The sequence below is a fragment of the Neopsephotus bourkii genome, unplaced genomic scaffold (assembly GCF_033783945.1).
Source record: "Neopsephotus bourkii isolate Nb327-2 ecotype Australia unplaced genomic scaffold, CSIRO-AGI_Nbou_v1 NB_1542, whole genome shotgun sequence".
In the NCBI taxonomy this organism is placed as follows: Eukaryota; Metazoa; Chordata; class Aves; order Psittaciformes; family Psittacidae; genus Neopsephotus; species Neopsephotus bourkii.
Window position 1 is genome coordinate 4,466,810 of NW_026902018.1, and position 22,470 is coordinate 4,489,279.

The 22,470-nt window shown below is 39.2% G+C and overlaps 2 protein-coding genes across 4 annotated transcripts in view; one reads left to right on the forward strand and one right to left on the reverse strand.

Moving 5' to 3' along the window:
• Window positions 1–22,470, reverse strand: part of RSPH14 (radial spoke head 14 homolog) — an 85,605-nt gene that overhangs the window by 13,889 nt on the left and 49,246 nt on the right. The gene's annotated exons all lie outside the window — the stretch shown is intronic.
• Window positions 3,042–22,470, forward strand: part of GNAZ (G protein subunit alpha z) — a 57,695-nt gene continuing 38,266 nt past the window's right edge. Inside the window, exons 1-2 of the mRNA XM_061370672.1 lie at window positions 3,042–3,397; window positions 6,356–6,489. The gene's annotated coding sequence lies outside the window, so the exon portion shown is untranslated. The remainder of the gene's footprint in view (window positions 3,398–6,355; window positions 6,490–22,470) is intronic.

Genomic DNA, 22,470 nt, shown 5'->3' on the forward strand with positions numbered 1-22,470 from the left:
GACGAGTAAACACTTGATATTCAGTGAAACCCTCAGTTACTCAAAGGGTGAAATCCCGGTAGAAAGTGAATTTTCATCCTAGATGATAAAGCCAAATGAGGTCAGGTTGATACCACCTGCTGGAAGGTGCATTCATGATTTTTTCCCCGCCATCTCACAGTCACTGGTACAAAGCAACAATATGCCAGGTAGTTATAAATATCAGCTCCCAGTCATCTGTACTTTATGCTATTTTAAACTCTTCCACGTGAGAAAATGGTTAAAAATAAAAATACAGCCTTTTTATTCTTCTCTAAATGTTCTGCTCAGTTTTTCATGCTAAGAGAATCACAGACCCGTCTATAAATACCTAACCCAGATCTACAATTGCTGTTAAAAAGAGGGTGTTTGGTAGAAAATTGAATGAAATACAAAATGTCTTTTATTATATTTTTTATTACAGACCAGATGTGGCCTCTCAATTTACCCTCTATCATTTGGAGATGTACATTCACCAAGAACATTGCATGTGTGCATATAAATATTTTGATGTTGTCATGGTCTAATAAAGGGTAATTGATTAGAAAAATCCTTCTGGGATTTTCCACTTAAGAGCACATTTCTGTTTTAGCACTATTGTCTTCAAACTAGACATGTATGAATGCATCTGGTTTGATTGATCCCAAACAGAAAGCAACAGTAAACAGGAGAAGATTTGGCTTTTGGTCAGTGAACAGCACTGGCAAATTGAGTGAAACTCATGCAGCTAAGGGCTTCAATAAGCTATGTATGAGATGTTACACCTCAGCAGTGAAATGCTGCTCCCTTCAAACTGAAACCTGCTCTGATATGGAAAACAAATGGTGAGCTGCCTCACATGGGAAGGGGGAGCAGGAATCCAGTCAGATCAGCACAGTCCTCTCAAATCACTGGATACTATTTCAGGGGAAGGAAAGTAATGCAAACTATTCACTTTGAATATGTATCTGTGTCTGTTCTATCTATCCATATACAAAGAACACCAGAGTACTGAGCTGAAGACCTGGTTTTATATGGCTTTTGACTCTGGCATTTAATCACCTGTATATGTCATTTTGAAACATTTCTCTTTAGATTCCTTTGGGAGCTTAGCTACATGTAGTGGAATCAATGCACGCTGAAAGGCCCTGACATGAGAATTTCTGGATGCAGGACAAGGTGAGAGTGAAGAAAACTTGGACATATCTGCTGATTTATTTTTCAGGTGTGTTGGGGTTTAACTCGGCCATTAATCAACAGCTCCCATATGGTGGTGTTGAAACAGTAACACCTAAACTTCTCCAAGAAGGGCCTGTTCCATTACCCGCATACCACATGCCCATAATTCCTTCACTAACAAAATGTGAGCAACAGTTAGGGGCCTCCCTCAGAACTGCAAGAAAGCAAGTGCTTTGTTGTATCAGTTGGAAACACCAAACAGTGATGAAATCTGTAGGGAGAGTGTGAACAATGATCTTCCTACCTGGGATGATGCTAGCTGATGCTGTTATTTCTGCCAAAGTTGGTTGATGTGTGGAAGATGCTTTTTCTCACATAGAAAGTACTATACTAAAGATACATGTAATGTGACAGTTTCTATAGTAACTACTTGTTCTTTATGGAATCGCAGATTAAACCTGTACACCTTGTTATTGTTCTTTCATCCTATTATCTAGACTACTCAGTTACCACAGATACAATTTTTTATTCTATTCCCTTGCCAACATAACGAGATCAGGATGCAGTTGCAAGTAGAGAGTACATTTGAAAAACAAAACACTGCTAGGAGTTTAAAACTGACCACCATCTGATCATGTAAATGCACCAAAAGACATCTGTGCATAGATACTGAAAGCTAAAAATTCAAACTAAAACTGTGGAGCTTATTCTTTTTATTATTTTTGATTAAAGCAGGGTAAATTGGTGATTTGAGTATTACTATTTTGCTGGGAATTTATGCAAGTTATGCATATGACATTTCTTTTTTAAATACTAGGGGTTTGCCCGAACAACTTTGCCAGTCTAGATGTGCTGGCAAGTTCCCCTAGTGTGAACAAGACCTAAGGTTTATTATTTACAGAAAAATGCCCCTTACGTGGTACACTGATTCATGGCTCTTACTTCTGTGCAAGCACAATAATGTTGCTATATTGTGCTTTAATACTGAAATATTTCATAATTATAATTCATCAACGCTGCAGCTCTGCTGATAGTATCAGTACTGGAAGTGATATTATTTACAGGAATCAGGTAATTTTTGCCTTATTGGGAGAAAACCCACCTGCATTCTGTGTCTGTGAGTCTCTATTGCCATCTCCAGCAGCACTGTATCACTAACAAATTATCTTTATAAAATTAACAGTGCAGGGAGAAATCACAGTTATTTGCTCAGGGCAGCAGATTCAACAGTGCAGCTGGTATTGTATGGCCAAAAGGAAAAAGACATTAGAAAAAAAAAAAAAGTGAAATATAAATATGGTCAATCCATTAATGAGATAAAAAGCAAATTACACTCATTGGTACTTAAGAAACCTGTAGTAATTTACACACGCACAAATGGAACAAACAGGAAAAGAGAAAGGCAGAAAGGGAAAAGTGGAAGAAAATACATGCACAGTACTGAAAGCATTCATTGATTGATGGAAAAAGTGGAATGCAGACAGGAGATCCATTCCGTGTAACTAAACTGTCTTTTTCTCCATTGCATCATTCTAACACGTATGTGACTTGTCCATCTACTCCGGCAGTCCCCTAAAACACGCATGGCGAAATTCATCATGAACCTCCTAATCCCGACAGAGCCACGAACCGCACTGCTGCGGAAAACATGGAACCGCGGCACACGCCCGAGGACACCGATGCACTGGCGGTGCCCGCCCCGCGCCCGTGCGGGCTCGCCGCGGCCCGAGTGCCGCACCGCGCTGCGAGCTGGGGCGCGGGGAGCGGGCGGGGCGGGGGCTGCAGGGCCCGGCCACCCGCGACAGCAGCCGCGCCCCCCGCCCCGGGAGCCGCCTCCCGCCCGCCCGCGGTCCCCCCCGCCGTTGGCGTGGAAACGGGCCGGCAGCCGCGGCTCCTCCCCCAGCGCCAGCCCCGGCTCCCCGGGCAGACCGCTGAGCACCTCCCTGTCCGCGGGGGGCCACCGGGAGAGGGTTCCTGGTAGCGCCGTTCAAAAATCCCGGCTTTTGAAGCTGCCTTTTCTAGGGAGAAGATGAACAAGCGCAGGCTTTTGCCCCTGTCTGGGCTGCGCGGGTAGTGTCTGCGGTCGTGGTGTGTCTGCTCCCTGCAAATCACAGATGCTGATGTGAAAAAGGGCCGAAGCAGGGAGGAGAAGCGTCAGTGGATGCGAGCGTTTGGACTGATGGATTGAGGAGGTGGCGGCTGCCTGCCTGGTGCCGGGGAGGTGAGTGAAATATTCCGTATTTCCTTCTCTCTTAAATCAGTTTAATGATGAACATTTACCACTCCGTGTATTTCCAAAATAAAAAGGGACTTCTTTTGCCACAAGCAAAAGATGTCATTTTGAAACAGTAACCTATGTTTTTGCTGGATGAAAGACAAGATAAATGTCACTGTGAGGTAGAAATATTTTGCTGTGTGCAGAGAAAAAATAGTAAGGAGAGACAGGCTGCTGAGACAGTGAAAATGACCTTCTCATGGGATACTGGCCTTCTATCAGATGCTGCTTCAGCTTGATCCCTTTTTCACAAAATTAAGTCATCTACCTCTCCTAGCCTGGATTGTAACCCATTAATATCCAATACCTGCGCCTCACTAAGATCCGTTGTGTTCTCTTAATGATTCAGAAAGAGAATCCATTAGATTCCGCCTGTTGGGAGAAGAGGCTCCACGCTATGTAGCACCTCCTCCTCCCAGGGAAATGCAGGCAGGCTAATGCTCTGTCAGAAAAGACTCCTGGCTGCTGAATTTCTGTCATAAATCCTCCCTCTACGAGACCCATCTGCTCGTAAGGATGTAAGGATGGGGGGCTCTGTGGAGTCTGGATGCTCAACCTCTTTGCGTGTGGCTGTGCGTGTGAAGGAATGAGGAGGTTTGATAATATTAATCAATCCTCACCTGTGGATGGCTCCCAGCTGCAGTTGTGGTCCACAAGTTTTTTGGTGTCTTTGCATATGCATTTTGGGCAAGTGATTTGTGCAACCCTCCTCAACCCTTCATGGTAGCTGGGAGTGCTGTGGACAACTGTATGTCAGGTTAATTCCAGCTAAAGGTACTGATCTGAGCTGGTTTGGTTGTTTCACTGTAGAAGCTGTTTAACGTGTCTTCTTGTGGTATTCGTAGTGGAAGCTATTGACCAATCTTGACAGTGTTTCCCTTCAGCATTTCTTTATGTGCTTTAACTGATACTCTTATACCCACAGCTTGATTCTTATTTTGGCTCCGTGTTGGCTCCAGACCACTGTGGATCACACCCTTTGGGTGGCCATCAGAGTTGCATCTTGCAAAGGTTACAACTGCAGGTCAGGTAGATAAACACGGTCTGGTGAACATCTACTGGTGGATCATGAAGGAGTCAAAATCAGTGTGTAATTTGTACTTCCTTAGGGGAAATTGTTTCTGACTTTATGGATGTAGACATTTGAAGTCTGAGCTGGTGGCTTACATGCTCTTTATGAGAAATAGCAAGAAATAGTTGCTTTTCTGCAGCAGGGCACATATTTGCTAGCGAAAGAGATACAGCATGGCTGAACAGGGAGCTTTTTGCCATTAACTTGGTTGTCCCCGTCAAATCATTTGTTTGGAAGCTGTCATGCAAAAAGCACAGATCCCTGCCCTTGGATAGAGGACACTATTACAGGATAGTCCTGTGTACAGAAGAATGAAGTTCCAGTCTTCAAGAAGCCAGTGACAGGTTCAATCAAAAGGAAACATCTCAGTTATATGGCATATTTAGGGGAAAATCTCCCGATCTCTCCCATTACCCAAGTACTGACTTGCATTTGCAAAGAAGAATCTCACTTCTGTGTGTATATGCAGTGCTTATAAATAAAGAAAAGCAGATCAGTTCTGTGTAAGGCCATAGAAGTTTCATTCTGACAGTGGACCTTAAAGAGAAGAATAAGGTCCGCGTGCTACATAAAGAATGTTACACCTCTGTCTGAGGATTATGTGCTTGTCACGTCATTGACCACTGGTGAACAGAGTTGAATGACTTCTGGAGGCACTACCTTGAATTGAGTGAGCCCCCACAGCAGCCCACTGCTTCAGCTACAGGCCTTGGCTTTGAACTTAACTATGATAATACAAAAATAACCAGCCAGGTAGCTCTGAAGGACTGAAGTGGAAATGTTCTGGTTGTCTCAGTTCGGATTACACATTGATGGAATAAGGTACCTTACATTTAAGAAAACTAGACAGAACTAGAAACCAAAAATTTTTCCCTTCTCCTTAAGGAATCTATCTGCTAAGCAGTGGGGAAAGGGTAAGTGGAGGATAAGAGTAACAGAAAATTCAGTAGACAATAACAGTTTAAATCCTTAAATGGTGAAGTCAGCTATTCCTCTCCAGCCTAAGCAGATAAGGATTGTGACAGCAGATAGAGTCCTGGTTGATGCACAGTGGTGAGGCAGCAGAGGGGAATGATGTCTTTTTTTTCTCTCCCCCTCCATGAATTTAAAAAACCCTCTTAATTGCTTTTTGTTAAATCACGGTAATTCCACTTATTTCAGAAGAGATTCTCCAGATTGATGAGAACTGAATATGCCTACTTCTGTGTGAAGCTCTGGTCCTGCTTTCACAGGAGTCATTGGAAGTTTTGTCACTAATTTCCATGGGAGAGAGCCCAGGATCAATATAAGCCCATATGGTTTCACTGATGAGGTTCTCCCATGCCCTCCAGGAATAACAATGTTGAGCAGTTTTATAGCTGATTTCAGTGAGGTCGCAGTCTCAATGACAGATTCAGTAACTCTCTACTAATGTCACAGACTCTAATTTGTAAATTATCAGGGATTTCAGTGGCATTCTTTTTACAGTGAAAATTGTAGTGTTATTTCTCCAAAAGCTGTTAAGGTGGATGTAACCCACTGTCAGCGGTACCAGTTTATTCCCCAAGGGATTAGATGTTTTATCCATAAGAACTTTTAAACCAAAGCCCTTCAGAATGAAAATATTGGCATACTTACATACAGTTGCATTATTTATACTGGGTGAGAAAAAGTGGCCTATTTTTGTTAAAATTAAAAGGCTAAGTTTTGTTCCTTGTCCTCTCCAAACACTCCAAGAATAAATCCACATCTATTAAGAGTTACAACAGATTCCCTTCAGTCTACTTGAGGGGAAAATTTGACTTATACTATGTATGTTCTATTAAAACTCATATTTTTATTAAAGTTTCCAGAATCCAAGACTGCTGACTAAGAAGTCCAAATTTCAACTACCATATTGATGGAAGAATAATCACAAAAGGGAAAAACTGGACTGATCCAAAACAACTAAAGTTGATTCCCTTCTCAAGTCCCATGGTCGTTGGAGGTATGTGGAATACACAAGTTGACCAAAAAGGGCTAAATTCAGCTTTTATTTATTCTACTATTAAATCTGGAATTGATACACGTTAGCAATTTAAGTTCTTTTAGCTTTAGACCACTGTAGTCAAGGACAGATTTTAACCCTTGAAATGAAAGCTGCAGAGAAAATACTCTTCTCTCAACTGTTGCTATTCACTGACACTGAGGGGCACTGGTGAAGTGGGGTGAAAGGAACAGATTATTGATGTGAGCCATCATTTCCATGTTACCTAGAATTTAAATATTTTTTACGACCATATACTGTTAAAATCACAGCTAACAAACACTTGGCAAAATTTCAGGAGGCAACAGTTTTCTGTGTGTTTTTCTATTTCTGTAGCTCAGAGGATTATCTGTGGCTCAGCAGCAACTCAGCTCTCCCCAGATTTCCATTTTATTATTTAGTATCGGATATTCAATGTATCATTAGAGAATACAGTTTTACCCCACAAATTCTATTTTCCTCTGCCTTTGTTTTTTCTTTAAGCCCCTTATACCAGAGGGCTGTTTCTCCTCTGGATTGCTAAATCATCACATCAAAAGACAAGTGTGATAACATTTCCAGACAATTCTATGTTAAATTACCAGTGATCTGGCAATGTTGGCCAGTATAAGACCATACAGAGTGAAATCTGAAAACCTGCACCCAAATTGTAAGTATTCATTTTGCCCACATATGTGAATGATAATGACCAGAAAGTGAATAATGATTTATTAGCAACTATAACTTGTTAATCTGATATTTTTACAGTAGGTTAATTAAATAGTAATTTCCTGCGTTTAGCAATTGGAAGGAATTATTCTCTTCACTTTTACGTACTTATAATATGGACATGTACCTATGGGGTAGTTGTTAAGGCTTCCTTATAACTGATAGAGAGAAAAAGAGATTCCTGCAGTGTAACTGATCAGATAGGATTTGACCACTCTCTTAGTCTGAGATGCACTGACCTCTGGAAATTACTATTTCTCTCCACTGCCTACAAAGGAAGCATGGAATGACTAGCTCAGAGGTAACCACCTACATGAATATGCTAAATCTGGACAGATGAATGTCTCTTACTGTTTATATTGTAATGTTTAACCGATCTTAACTAATTAATTATGAAGATATTTTTATGGTTCACCATAAATATTTGTAAGTAATAATACAGTTGCTATCCCCTACCTACCAACTCTCATTTTCTTTGATAGGAAGTAGTCTAGCTGGCTTCTACATCTAACTGTATCTTAACAGTGCTGCTGGAAAGTGGAGGAAGGACTTCAGTAAAACAGTACAAGTAATCCAAATCTTTTATCCAGTTTTTCCTCACACTCCAAGCAGTATTGTAGCATATGTTCCCAGTATGTTTCTGCTCTGATTTTGTGTGCCTGCTTTCTATATTTTTAAACCTCATCAAGACAATGTGGAATAACTACCTTTATCTTCACAAAGCACATCAACGCAAATACAATTAGGCAGCACATCAAGTGTTGATGCACAAAGACAGTTGACACAGTTGTGTTGTGGAAGGAAAAACAATTCAACTGAATTGTAATCAATTCAGATGAGTGTGTCATGGCATAGTAACAAGAGCACAGCTGGATGTCTAGCTCTCGAAGGGCTTGCTGTTTAGATGGGCTATGCACCTTGGTCTTACACTTTTTCCTCTAAAAGACAAGTATCTGTATGATTCGAAGGGATACTCAGGTACCATCCAAGGGAACACCTTTCTGAAAATAACACACTTTGAGTTATCAGGTTGGGTTTTTTAAATAAAAAGTTTCTCCTCTGGATGCTCAGCAGCCCAAGTCATGTAATCCAGATATTTGGAATGTATTAACAAAATATTAATTCATTTGGATGTATAATACACATTTATACATATATAAAATCAATCAGTAAATTAATACGTATGACACTAACCAAATCCATTCTAAACTAACATATACCAGAATAAACAGTGCTGCACTGGAGTGTCTCTCTGTACTGCCACCAATTTGATAGTTTCCCACAAAATGCCTTTGTGGCAACTGAGTCTTGGCAGGAAGCTTTTCTCTCAAGATGCCTTTCTGTGCCTGGCCTTTTGAATTTGGCAAAGTCAGGGTGCTATAGTAGAAGCCATTTTGTAACAGGCAGATACTTATATATTCTTACAATTGCTAAGAACCTATCGAGCTTTCATTTTGTATTGCTCAGTAATGGTAGAATCTCACCTTAATCAGTCATTTCAGAGACATGTTTTTAACCTCTTTTTCAATCCATTTATGTCCATGAGCAGATAAACTTACCCCAATTTGTAATGCAGTGACATTTATGTTGGTATTTAAAATGCTAAGGCTAGCCTACTTCAAATTTGAACAATTGTTCTATTATCATATTGTTTCTGTTCCCTGACTAGATGTGCATAAGTCCTCTGATTATGTTTCCTGCTGTGAATGTTCCCAAAAGCAAATCTGAACTTTGCCTCATGAGGGTGATTACATAGGTGTGTCAAGTTTGCTTTTTGCAAGTGTGTTCACAAAAAGAAACAGAATGCTGAAGCATTTATGTAATTTTAAGTGGCAGGAACAAATTCTTGGCTACTAGTTTCAACAATGTATTAATGCAAGGGATTAGTATTTGTTGTTTTTAACATGGCAGGGCTTTAGGCTGAGGTGTGTATCAGTGCATTTTATTGTATCAGTATGATATTCTTTGATTTCACAGGTCAATTGAATGCATAGTGGTCTAAACAAATTGAAATATCAGGTATCGACATCAACAAGAGGTGGGCATCTGTGACTTTTAACACTGCAAATTACAGTTCTCCATTTTCCCCAAGAGGACTGGTTGTTCACTGCAGTCCTAAACAGTGCAATTCTATGTAATAGAAGTTAATACACAAAGTAATAACCTACCAAGTGGGCAAAGAACTGAATTACAGGGTCTGTTACAGTCCTTTTCTGTACCAGTGCCTTGTCTGTGATGCAAGAAGTCTCTCTCCCTGTTGTGGTGTTGGCCTAGCAACTCTACTCTTTTTCCCACTTCTGCAGTCAAGGAAACCAAGAACAGCCACTGATATTGTGACCTCTTGAGATCCTACCTGGAAACTGTTTTCATTCATGCTGTGATTCTGACAGGTCCAACCTGGCTCTGTAATGAAGGCTGAATCACAGGAACCATTTCTTCTTATTGAAATCTTAAGTTTCAGGTCCCCTGTTCAGATCAAGACTACAATTGTCTCGGTTTCTCTGTATTTTTGACTAATTCATTTTGCTTTTCTAGTTGTGTCTTCTGGTCCTGGAAAGCAGTGAATCCCAAGTAGAAAATACTGTAATATCCTAATTTGGAAATCATTTACTTGTAAAAATTGATCTGAAAGAAAGGGGTGATGCCCATTATAGCAAAAGTATGCTTTAAAGGGAAAGTTGGGCATGCAGACACATGGAACTCTGGGAGGGTACCTTGAAGTACTGTGGACTTAATTAAGAGATGATGGGGGAACTCCCCAGTGAACAGAACAGTTCCCTTTCTTCTTATGTTCTGGAGAAGTTCTACTAATAATACTGTCTTTGAGAGAATTTCAGTCAAGTGAAATTCAAGTGAATACAAGGACAGTTCATACTTTCTCATAATCCTATAGTCTACATTGTTTCTATACTTTTCTACCAGTCTTTCATAAGACTCAAATAGAAAAGGCAAACCAAACAGAAGTTTATAGTACTCCACAAAAAAAGGCCCTATATGATAGACAAGCAATTAACAGTTACCCAGTATCACCTATAGGACTACCTTTGAAGTACAGGGAAAAGCCCTGCTCAAGAAAGTATCTGTCTTTAGATGTTTAAAAAGTAAGTTTAGTTTAGTTAGTATTATCAGGGCAGTGACCAATTGGAAAATGTAAGAGTTGTTGTTATTTTCCACTGATGGGAAAGCACGGGTCATTGTCCATGAAAAACAAGAGTTCCCATTCCATACCCAGCCTGTAAGTCTGAACTAAAGAGTTCTTATTAGGCTGGAGGTGCCTTCCTAAATTATTTGGAATAGGATCACCCAAATGAGCTGACTGGAAACAACTGATAAGGTTGGTTGTCAGAATCAAGAATGGCAAAATTTGATTAAAACCATGAAAGAAAGTAGGAACTGCTGCTGATGGTATGTCTTGTTCTTCCTCACTGAAAATAACTTGGGAGTGAAAGAAGCGACACTTCCCTTCTTGCTGTCAAGTTATTACTGAATAACATTGTCTTTTGATCACAACTAATAAAAGTGGCACTTCAATGTACCACCTTATATGGGCAGCAACATATTATAGAATGATACTCGAAATCTTAATTATTTCAAAAAGTAGGTTTTTTTTGTAATAAAATTTGAACCTGCTTTATCTATGTTTGCATTTGATTTCTGTTTGTCAGAGTAAATGATACATGGAATGTGCACAGTCCCCAGAAATTAACCTGGTTTCATCTACTTTATGGTGAAATATGAAAACATTAGCAGAGAGAATTTTGAATGTATCATTGTCTTGGCAAAATACAGTATTTAGGTATCTTTGTACCCTATCATATTCTTGGTGCTTTATTTGTCCAAATATAGCTAGCTATATCACTGAAACTTTGGATTTTGGATACTTTAAGTTTTCATGAACTATTCATTGAGAACTTTTCATGAAACTTATAAAAAGCTTATAATAGATAACTCTGTTTAAGAAAATAGTAAAGTGCTCGTAAACCTTTTTTGAAGGAGGCCAGATGGAATGCTGCTAATCTGTGCAGCACTGCTATGAGATGTGCAAATGGAATATTTCTTAGACATGTTGTTTGTTATCTGATTTTACCTGTGTTGTGAAGAAGATTTATATCTGATGGAGTTACAGTGGCTGAGTTACCCAAACCGTTGGCTTTATTTCTCCTGAACTATTTGGTGCAAAGTATACTTTGGGAGACTGTGAGTAAAGGTGTGTATCAGTGGCATTGCATCTCAATGAGATTGCTGCCAGCTGGAAGAAATTGAAAAAAATTCAAATTGCTTTAACCTGGGTTGGGTTAAAGGCTAAGTCAGCTCTGAGCATTTTTGCTATTGCCTTCATACTGTGCTTTTGGTCGAGGTGGGAAGAGATTTTATCAAGCATCTTTCTTGAGCTGAGAGGAAAGACATTTCAGGTACTTTGTTCTATGGAATGTGTGTAGCTTTTTGGATTGATATTAGATAATGAGCTATTCTTTTACTACTTAGATGTATCCTCTGGGAAACTTTCAAACCTTGCAACAACGAACATGCAGAAGCTGTTTATAAGTCACAGGCAGCATTAGGAGGCAATAAGCCTTGTCATCTTGTCTAAATTACAATCCTGAATCTAATACCTCAATTTGGAAGTCTTAAGGTATGCTGTAAATGAACCAAAACATAACAAAACCCATGCTTGTAAGTATGGTTATCCTAGAGGACTACAAGTAGTTACCAGGCAAGAAATGGTATTACCCAATGGTACCTGAGAACAGCTCACTGAAAGTGCAGCCCCCTTCACCCCTGCTCGCAGAGTAATCTGAGTGGTCTCAGAGGTGTTCTTGTCCACTTTTAACAAAGTTCTCAAGATTATTTATTGGTCTGCTGTGCACTGTGGATGCTTGCCTTTAGCTGGTAGATCTGCTTTGTGAGTTTAGGGTGAATTTGGAAGCTGGAATCCATACAACTTCAAGAGCATTGGCACTGTTTTGACCTGATACACCTTGCTGAGAAGTCTGTGTATGATCTTTCCAGTGAGGTATGGATTCATTCTGAGTAACCTCCAGCGTATGTATTGTTTTGTATCCCTGATGTGTGCTCCTTTCTCGTAATTGTTTTTACGACAGTATAAACAGCAGATTTTTAGTGAGCAAAAAGAAATAAAATAGTAAGTCATCAGCTTTTTTCCTGCATGTCTCGTGTGTGTGAAACGCAGAATGCAAACTAGAATAGTTAGGAATCCATGGCTTCTTATTAATGGTAGAATTTCAGCTTTTTGTGCCATCTTAATAGTAGGATACAGTGTTACCATAAGTAACTTTTTCTGGTAATATGAGAAATGAATAACTAAGGATTCATTGCTGAATAATGAATAAACTAAAGGCTCGATTAGCACCTTTCAGCTTTAAGATAATTTTAGTGCCACAGCTATTTGAGTCAAGAAGAGATGTCACTGAGAGTAAAAAGAACAAAAGAGCAACCATTTGAAATGCTGCTGTTAAACTTGTACTGTGTAGTTATTGTCATACATTTGTCTGGTTTGTGAAACACTCACATAAGCTGTTAGGCCTGCCACATGCAGGAAAGACCTGCAAAACTTGTTTTTACTACTATTAACAGTCGCAGTGGATCATGTATGTAGTATCATGAATTAACCTATCTGTTCTCAATATTTGATGGAAGAACCTGCTTCTAACAAAAATGAATGAAATAAGAAGGGTCACAAAATGGTGAACTAATTGATTAGGTACCTTAAAGAGAAGAGATAATTCTACATGAGGTGTGATACAACAGGGAAATTTTTCTGACCTCATCACAGAACTTGTACAATAGGACAGATTTGCAGACTGAATTTAAGGTCTAAAGAACCAGCAAAAATGAGGTCAGAGGTTTTAGTAAACATAGAAACGATGGCTGCATGGCTGGGGAGACCCACAGGGAATAAAACGTTTGTAATTGGGGGGAAAAAAAACCCGAATGCTGAAAATGTCCTTACATAAAACATAAACTCGCATAGGAGTAATAATTACCTCCTCTCCCTCTCTCTCCACATGCACACATATACACACAGAAGTACTAACAGTGTTAATAGAACACCAAAAGATTAATCAGTATGCATTACAAAATCTGGAGCTACAGCTGCTAATACTTGTAGTAGTAGTGCAGTTACCAATGCACAGCTGAAAAAAAACCAAATTCTATCACATTTTTTCTGTATCTTTTTGGTTCATCCCTGATAACAAAAATAAATCCATTTATCATTACATGTGCCAGGTTTGGGGAAAAATAACTAATTACAAACTCTCCTGAGGCTGAAAAATTACAACTTTTCCCATTCAAACCTAAACCCTGGTACTCCTGCGTTACTGTAAATGCCCAGGGTAAAAATCCATGCAAGCTTCCTGAAAAGATGAACTTAGATTTAGCAGCTTGTTTTGTTACCTTTGCATTTTTAAAACAACAAATACTAACTAGTATAAAATACCTAATGTCTTTGTTTTGGACAAAATCTGTTCTTAGAATATGAAAGTGATCAATGGTGCTGACAATCTACACAGCGTGATGAACATGTGAAGCCATCCTGACTAGGTTTTGTCACAGTATGACTCAATCTACGTGGTCAAATTTGGCTTCTGTTTTAACAAGATTGACAAGACCTATGAACAAATATACATAGTGAATGCCAGCAGACTCCAGGCTTGGAACATGTGCATGTAGGGAATAAATGAATCTTGAAGCACAGTGATACTGATCATGCTTCAGTATCCACTAGTAATATAGCACTGATGAGATCACATAAAATGGAGAGCTGAAAGTTACACTATTCAGCTTCGTATCTGTTCTCACAAAGGTTTTTAGCTGTAGATATTCCCTTACAAAAGAGTATGAATCACACACTAAATACTGAATTTTCCTCAGTAAACCTGGCTGTGATGATGGCAGTTAGGTATCCTGCTTGCAATGTTTTTAAATACATTATGTTTATTTACATCCTGTTCAGAACTGGGTACAGGCGCATTTCAAAGCCCACTGAAGTCAACGAAAACACGTATGGTAAATGGATCACAACCATAGCACTTGACAGGGTTTGTGTTTGGTTTTTTTTTTTTTTCCTTATTTTTCCCTTAAACAGTGGCCGTGAGATTTATTTTGTTGAGGAAGAGCCATGAGTATTCTCACCCTGAATTGTCACTTAACGTAAGCTGCTGTTTCACCACAACTAAAGTTTTCCTGAGCTCAGATTGTAACCTCATTTAGTGCCATGTGGAAATGTTCTTGATCTCAGTGAAAAAAACAAGGTGGAATAAAAGGAAAAACCTAACATTATTTAAGAAACTTGAACTCTCCAGAGAATAAGTGGTGAAAAGCACACTGAGAATATTGCTAGCGATGCTTGCACTGCTGCTCCGACTGTGTTTTCTGGATAAATTAGGCCTTCAGTCTCTTCAGAGAGTTAAACCTGCACCTCCTCTCACTTTATATGCAAGCAACTTGATTATTAAAAGGTGTTTTAAAGTCTGATGAAAGGAATTTAACCATTTCAGTGTTCTGTAAGGTTCGTGTATGTTCAACGTAACAAGCTTCTCATAATCTCTGGTTAGGAGCCTCCAGGAAGCAGCTCGGGTCCCGCTGCCTGGTGGTGGTGGGTGTGTAACTGCAGTAACTGCAGCTGCAGCGTAAGGGAGGTGCGATCTTCCCTCCAGAGATAGGGAATTGGAAGGGAGAGGCTGAAGAGAAATCCTAGTAGCTGCTAAACTTTAAAGAGGATGTTAGGTTGTTTATGGTGGCAGCAACTTGCAACTTGTGTTCATTTTGGTTGGTTTTGGTGGTCGTTTTGTTTAGTTGTTAGTTTTTTGAGTGGGCTATTGATAGAGGGGAAAATGGTAGCTAAAAAGTTGATGCATTGGGATATTGAGGCCTTTTGCTTTATTGTGAGTGAAAGAGCTTTTGAAAACAGGAGCTGATTAGCTATTGTACAATGCTGTACTTAAATGCTTCTGATTGCAGAATTAGTGAAGTATATCTGTTCTTTTTTGATTGGGCCCCTAAAAATTATATATCAAGACCAGAACATCAAATAACTTCTTTATGTTCAGCTTATTAACAAAAAAGTTCCTTTGAATTAGTGAGTAACTACGACAATGGCTCAGCCAGCTGAGATGTACCTGCTGAAGCTCTTGCATGCTGCAGGATCGTAAGACTGTCAAAGCTTCTGAATTTCATAAAGGAATAAGAATGAGACCAGGCGTAGGCTGCAGCTGTAATCTGTGCTTGGTAGCATACAAGTCCTCTCCCATGAGTCACACATTTCAGAGAACACTGTGGATTCTGTTTAGCCTCTTGGGATTTTTTTTTTCTTAGTATCTTTTCTCCTCCCCTGGGCTGCAATCTAATACTTCGTGCACTTCTCATCTCCCTTTCTGTGCATAAACTCATGTTTAATGTGAGTTGTTAAGATGAAATCTAGGAAATTCACAGTTCTGATGTAGATACCTTCTGACACAGTTCATGTGGCTAATTTCAGAGGTGGCCCAAGGCTGGAAATTGCTCTCTAGCCTACCTACCAAAGTCATCCCCAGTAATAGCCCTGCCTCTTAGGCTGTTATCCACACTCTTCCTTTCTTTCTTTCGTACTAGGAACAGCATTTTAATCCATGTTTATGTCTTGTTTTGAGGCTGATAAACCTGACAAACCTGTTGAAGATTCTTTGCCCTTCCCTAAATTAGACCTTCATGAGAATTATTAGCTTTATTCTTTCACAGTCCTGCTTTCCTCTGCTACTCTTTTCTGTTTGCCCGGCTCTTTAATGCTCTTCTTGCATCATGTTGCTCTTTCCCCTTATGCTTTTTTTGAGCTGCTGTCTCTGAACTCCCTTAGGCTGTTCTCTCTTCTCACAAATCTGATTCCTTTTCTGACTTTACCTCATGTTGATAACTCACTGTTCCCTCATACTCATTCAACCTGTGTCTGTTTTTCTGTTTTTCCATTCACCAGGGTTCTTTTTGATTTGTTCTGAGAAACATTACTCATTCTCTGTTGCTTAGTTCCCAACTTTAACTGTCACATCACCAGTCCATTCCTCCTATGCTCTCACTCAGCCTTTCTGTGAATTCAGTGTTCATTACTTCTAGTGAAATGATTTCCCGTATTTTACTTTACTCTTTCCCAAACCCTTTGCTCTGCCTCTCATTGCAAGGTTTATCTTGCCAGCTTCCAGCCCTGATTCCCTCTCAGCTATGTCGTTTCTCTAGCAAAACCATTCTGGTGGAAATCTGATGACCCGAATGACTTCTTCCACCATGAATTTACACCCCTCCCACCCCAGTGTAATTAAATTCCATATGTGCAGACTCATCTTTACAGCTGAGTCAGTCCTTTCCCACTGGCATTTTTTCTTCTTTATATAGGTTTCTGCCAATGTGATCTAGTAAGATGTGCCCATCTGCTCTCCTCGGCTCATCTTTCCTTTCTCTACTTTCCATCTTTCTTCCTTTCCTTTCCATCTTGTTTTCATGAATACAGAAGTTTCTCAGTTCCTGTATTTATATACTGTTTCAGTTTACCCTAGAAATCTTGCCTAGCTTCAGTGACTTTCTCATTCTTTTCCTTAATTTTTGCCTCTCCTCTGGTTCTTTCCCCTAAGAAAATGCATAAGCAGAACTGCTGTGATTTATTTCTGTATAGAGTCTCCAGGATGCTTTCATCACAGATAAAACATGATCACAGATAAAACCTGTCTATTGTTTCCATGGTTCCCATTTACCAGAGCACCTTTTCCTTGCCTCTTGTTTGGCCTCGAGCTTCAATCTCTGAATCTTCACTGGCTGCTTTTCCCTATTACATTAATCAGACTTCTTTTCTCGAGGACACTGCTGTCTGTACCCAGGCTCTCAGGTTCTTACTACAGAGATTCTGATGTTGACCCCTGATTACTTTATACCTGTCACTGGAACAGTCTAAACCAAGCATGTTTTTGTTTTCTAATGTGACCTTATATGCACAGGAAGAGATACTTCCTTTTACAAAGCTACAGTTTTATCCTGTTTCAAATCCCTCTTTAACTTTCTTTGGCTATAACTACCCAAATTTCCTTATGCTTTCATAAGGTATTGTATGCAATAAGGTTGAATGAGTGACAGGAAATTTAACATTAAATTCTTAACCAAACCTCATGTTTACTAGCTTTTCTACCTAATCATCTCCTTAATCTTAGTAAGACCCGTGGAATGGCAGCCCTGTGGTATGTGAGTTTTAGCTCATGAACACCCAACATAAGAACTATAGTAACACCAATGATAAAAGCTAAACAGCAAGTCTAATGAAGACATAACCTGTCCTGCTGTCATCACCTGAGGTGCTTACAAAACACTGAGTGGGTCCTGCATTTTGTTTCTTGCTTTATTACAAATTTTTAAATGAGTCTGATGTTTGTATGTCCCTAAAGCAGATGCTGGCTGTGATGTTTCTCCTCACCCTTGTCTAGCAGCCAGGATTTTCTGCACACCCACTGTAATATTATTGTAATACTTCATTCTTATGGAAGTCTGAAGGTCACCTCTGAAACAACTGCTGTGGTGGATCCTGCTCTTAGTTAAAGCACTGTGAGGCATGGGCAAATCTATATGCAGTCACTGACACTACTCTGGATTTTCAGCAACACAACTCAGAATAGAACTGTTGTATTTTTGGCTCTATTCAAGAATCAGTCAGTATTATGTACTGGTTGTGTAGATGCTGCTTCTCACTGTTTCACACTAGTTTGTGGAGGTGCTAAAGCAGGTCATGATTTAAATATCTACCAAGTATTCGGGTATTAATGCTTTACAGGATTTATGTTTCCAACTTCCTAAAGTAAGTGGGGTGTGCATAGTTTAAAGAAAAAGAACTAATAGATTCCTGTATTCTGCTGTGGTCTGAATCTCACCTGAGCTGGTGCAAACTTTAATGCCACTAACTAAAGCTCAAAATCTAGTGGGAAACCACTAACTACCCTAAGTGGTATTTCAGTACTGCTAAAGTATCTTGAATGATTCCAAACAACAAAAAAGAATGTGCTTTTTAAACCTATGAATATAATATCTCACTGCAGAAAATTATTCTGTTACATCTATATTACATAGATAGGTCTATGACTACATGTAATAGGAGCAAGTTGTTTACTCTGGGTTCTCCACTATTTCCTTGTAAAACTTTCTTCCATGTATCCATAGGTGGACCAGGCAAGTCCAATTGCCCTTGTCTAGCAAGTGCTTTCTTGAAATGGAATCTTTCTCTACTCTGTTTAAGCCTAAAATCTTCCAAAGACTCTAACTGAATTTCCTGTTTTGTGGGAATGGCAAATGCATATCCACATCATAAAGCTCCTCTTCTGTTGAATTTCGCATCCTTGGCTCAAAGTTTGCAGATGCAGCAGTAAAGTTCTCAGTTTCTTTTAGCCTGGGTGAACCATTTAGTTTTGCCCAAGTACTCAGACATTTATTCAGGGATGGATATCTGCTGGAGAGGTTTTCAACCTAAGTACTTTCCCAAGGCTTTAAGCAATGGAAAACAGCAACATCAGTAATATTGTCAGCCAACAGCAACAACAAGTTGTATTATCAACTAGGAGGTCGCATTAGGAAAAAAATTCATCCTTTCTTCCTCTTATTTCAGATTTCAGTGATTGTCTAAAGAGAATGTTGGTAGTGTCTCTGGCCAGAGTTGTTTTAAAACAACTTTTTTTTCTGTAATAAATGCACTTTTAATTACTATACATGAAAGTATTTCAACCTTGCATTTATTCTGCATGCATATCTGGGACTCTCTGGATGCTTTCCTGGATTCTAAAATCTGAACTGATTTCCACATTCCTTATTAGCCTCAGTTCTGCTCCAAAAAGAGATTAAAAAAAAAAAAAAGCCTGTTTAGTGGGACACTTGAGTTCTTCCTCAGTAAAGTACCTTGGGTATTTCCTGCTACATCATACTCCCTCATGTCATCTTATCCTTTTTTAATTGTGTAAGAAGTGATTGAAAGTTTAAACCTGCAGAAATAAGGTTTTGTTAAACTACTGGAATTCTCTGTGGATGTGTCTAATTACTACAAACGGATGACATTAGATTAGCTTATACCTGTAAGTCTGATGTGTGCTGTGCTACTTCTTGCTAGATTTGCTTGTATTTGCTTTTGCATGGGTAAGTGCTCAAACAGGCAGGTTCACCACCTCCAGACTTTCAGATAAGTAAAGAGAAAGAAGTGATCAGAATCAATAACCTGGGAAAATATAGCTTGGGAATGGTTTTGGTTTCTTCCTCTGGTAGTATATGCTCTGTAGTAATGAATAGCGTGTCAGTCCTGAATCAATCAAGGTTCCTGGCAGCTGTAGCTAAAACTGTTGTGGAAAGTTTGCTGCAATCGTTTGAACTTCACTTTACTTTCTTAAATTAGGTAGTATTGGGGAAAATGTATACATAACATCTGGCTACTAGGATGGAAATACTTTAAAAAGCTGAACAAGATTGGACTCTAATGCTCTGTATGTGCATGTTGGGGTGATGAAGCTAAATTATTAGGCTACTGGTACTGCTTGCATTTGAGGGAGAATATAGCTTTGTGCCTATAATGCCAGCTGAAATTCCTGCTGTTAGCAGTGTACCTTACGCACAGCCTGCATTGACTGTGATGGTAACAGCCCTTAGCTTTATTCTGAGCTTAGAAGCCAGCTGCTTTCAGTAAGATCTTGGAGGGGAAAACATCTTTCAAGGCATGCCATGATAGTGTGCCAGTAGCTAATGCAACAAGATATGGTACTCAGATCCTTCCTTAGGAAAATTTGCACAAATGAACTGTGTCGTAGTGCCATTCTTCTTCCCTGCCCTCACTGTTACTTGGGAACATGCTGAGCAAAGAACTGTTTATGATTACAAACACAGAGATCAGTTTGAACAAGACAAAAGTGATGGGTAGGGACAAAGAGCAAGACTAGGTATGAAACCAACAATAATGACTGGTTTTATTTGCTATATAAGTATGGACAGAAGAATGTCATATAATAAACCAGTGCAGAATTTTTCTCAAATATTTTTCCCACTCTAAAAACTGTTTTGGCATTACATCTTTGGTAATTGAAATCGATCACTGTAAGCTCAGGATATGGGGCATGTTAATTTCATCTTGTGTGAAGAACTACCCATTTCAGTCATTATAAGATAGCCCATATATAACATCAGATTAAACAAATATAGTAACATTTTGAGCAGCTTCAGTTGTCAGAAGGCAGGTGTATTGGTTTAGATATGCACAGAATCAGAATGCACTGGAAGGGACCTTAAAGCTTGTCTAGTTCCAGCTCCCTGTCATGGGCATGGACACCTTCCACTGGAGCAGGTTGCTCCAAGCCCTGTCCACCCTGGCCTTGAACGCTGGCAGGGATGAGGCAGCCACAGCTTCTCTGGGCACCCAGTTCTACATATGCAGTGTAATCTGATCATTCAAAGAATACGATTTTTTTGTTGTTTAAACTAAGTTTAGAGAGAAATGTGCACAGTGCAAGGAAGCAATAGGACTTTCCATTATGGTAACTGAAAATACTTTTATCTGATTAGGAACTTACAGCCATAAGACACTTCCAGTTTCAATACAAAAACTGATCTAAAAAACCCTTCAGAACAAATTCGAGACTGTCTTGTTTTCAGAGTACGTTCTGAGGAAAAGTAAACCTGGTGAGAGGAAGTTGATCTATACAAAGTATCATGTTACTGCTACTGCATTACTGTCCTGGCTCATAAAGTTATTCTTTTTCTTAACTTTAAAAAGCAGTGACTGTGAACATGGAAGATGCTTCTTAGTGTATGTGGAAAAACCTAAATAAATCAATTTTCTTACTGTTGTGAACTGTTGGGAAATAGTATCTATTACTATGCGTTACAAAGCAATAATATAGTTGCTCCATTGTATTCCTACTTGAAATAGTGATATCCAACTATGTTATAAAAATATGCAATAGGAATGAATGACAAGCAGAATAATTGATAGGTAAACCACTGTGGGATGTGAATGATCCACCTGAATGTCTGTGGAAATGTGCAGTAGGAAGCAAAACACAGTGTACAAGCGGTCTGAAAAGAGTTATTTTTTTCTTGAAAGTGTCTTTCTACCCAACTGTTTGTCATAAGTGATTGTTGAGGCCTATAACAAAGTTTAATAAAAATTCTATTTATATGGACATAAAGTCTCCAGATTTATCAGGAGTGCTGTTGCATTTTGGGAGGAATACGTATCCTCTTGCTGCTTGTTTCTAGTGAGCCTTTTTGTTTTCCCAGGATGAAGCTTGACTAAAGAGAGGAGGGGGAGTCCCATATGGGCTGCGTGCAAAATTGTTCATCTTTAATCACAGACATGCGTAGAAAATGTCACAAAGAATTCAGCTGGGTCTTAATGACATGACAGTGAATGTCATGTCATTAGATAATGATGAGGACTTAAATGTTCTGAACATGTCAGAATAAACATGATTAATGGAGCCCAATCTAATTTTTATGCCATGAAAACAAGAATTTGGCCTGACATCCAATATAGTAATCCCATTCACTCTGTGTGCCTGGAAAGCTACTCAGTAAGAAACAGCTTCCTCAACTTTTGTTTTTCATATTCTATGACCACTGGAAAAAGCTAGTTATTTGAAGAAAGCGTAACTCTTCGTTTTGGAGGGTTTTCCTTCCCACATCTTTGATGTATTAAATCTGTGCTGATTACCCTTCTATTAAAGTGTATGCTGTTAACTTTCTGCTGATTAATCTGTTCTTCCTGTGCTAATGTCCTTCTGATGTGCAAAAGGAAAGATAAGTGTAGCTGCTATTAAGACTCTTCTTGTAGAATTTTAGACCAGGTATTAGCATTTGGGGCAAAGGATTCAGGCATTTTTATATTTCAGGTGTCCAAAGTGCTTACATTACAAGCCTGTTCATTGTGGTCCCTACTGGCAAAGACAACAGATAAGCACTCAATACTGCCATGTAGAGGTGACTTGATGTACTGACTGGATAACTAGTTCAGAACAACTGAAAGTAACACTGTTGTGGTTAGTTTTTAGAATTGGTCGCTGCAGAAGTCCTGTTTGAGTTACTTAATTTCATGCCTGTGGATTTGGGGTGACTTTACAGGAGTTGGAGCATGGACATTCAAAGAACATAGTGAGAAGACGGGTTTAAATAGGAGCAAGAAGTTGGGAAGTTGAAATACTGTACAGGAGATCTTCAGAACTGAGTAAAAGCTGCTGT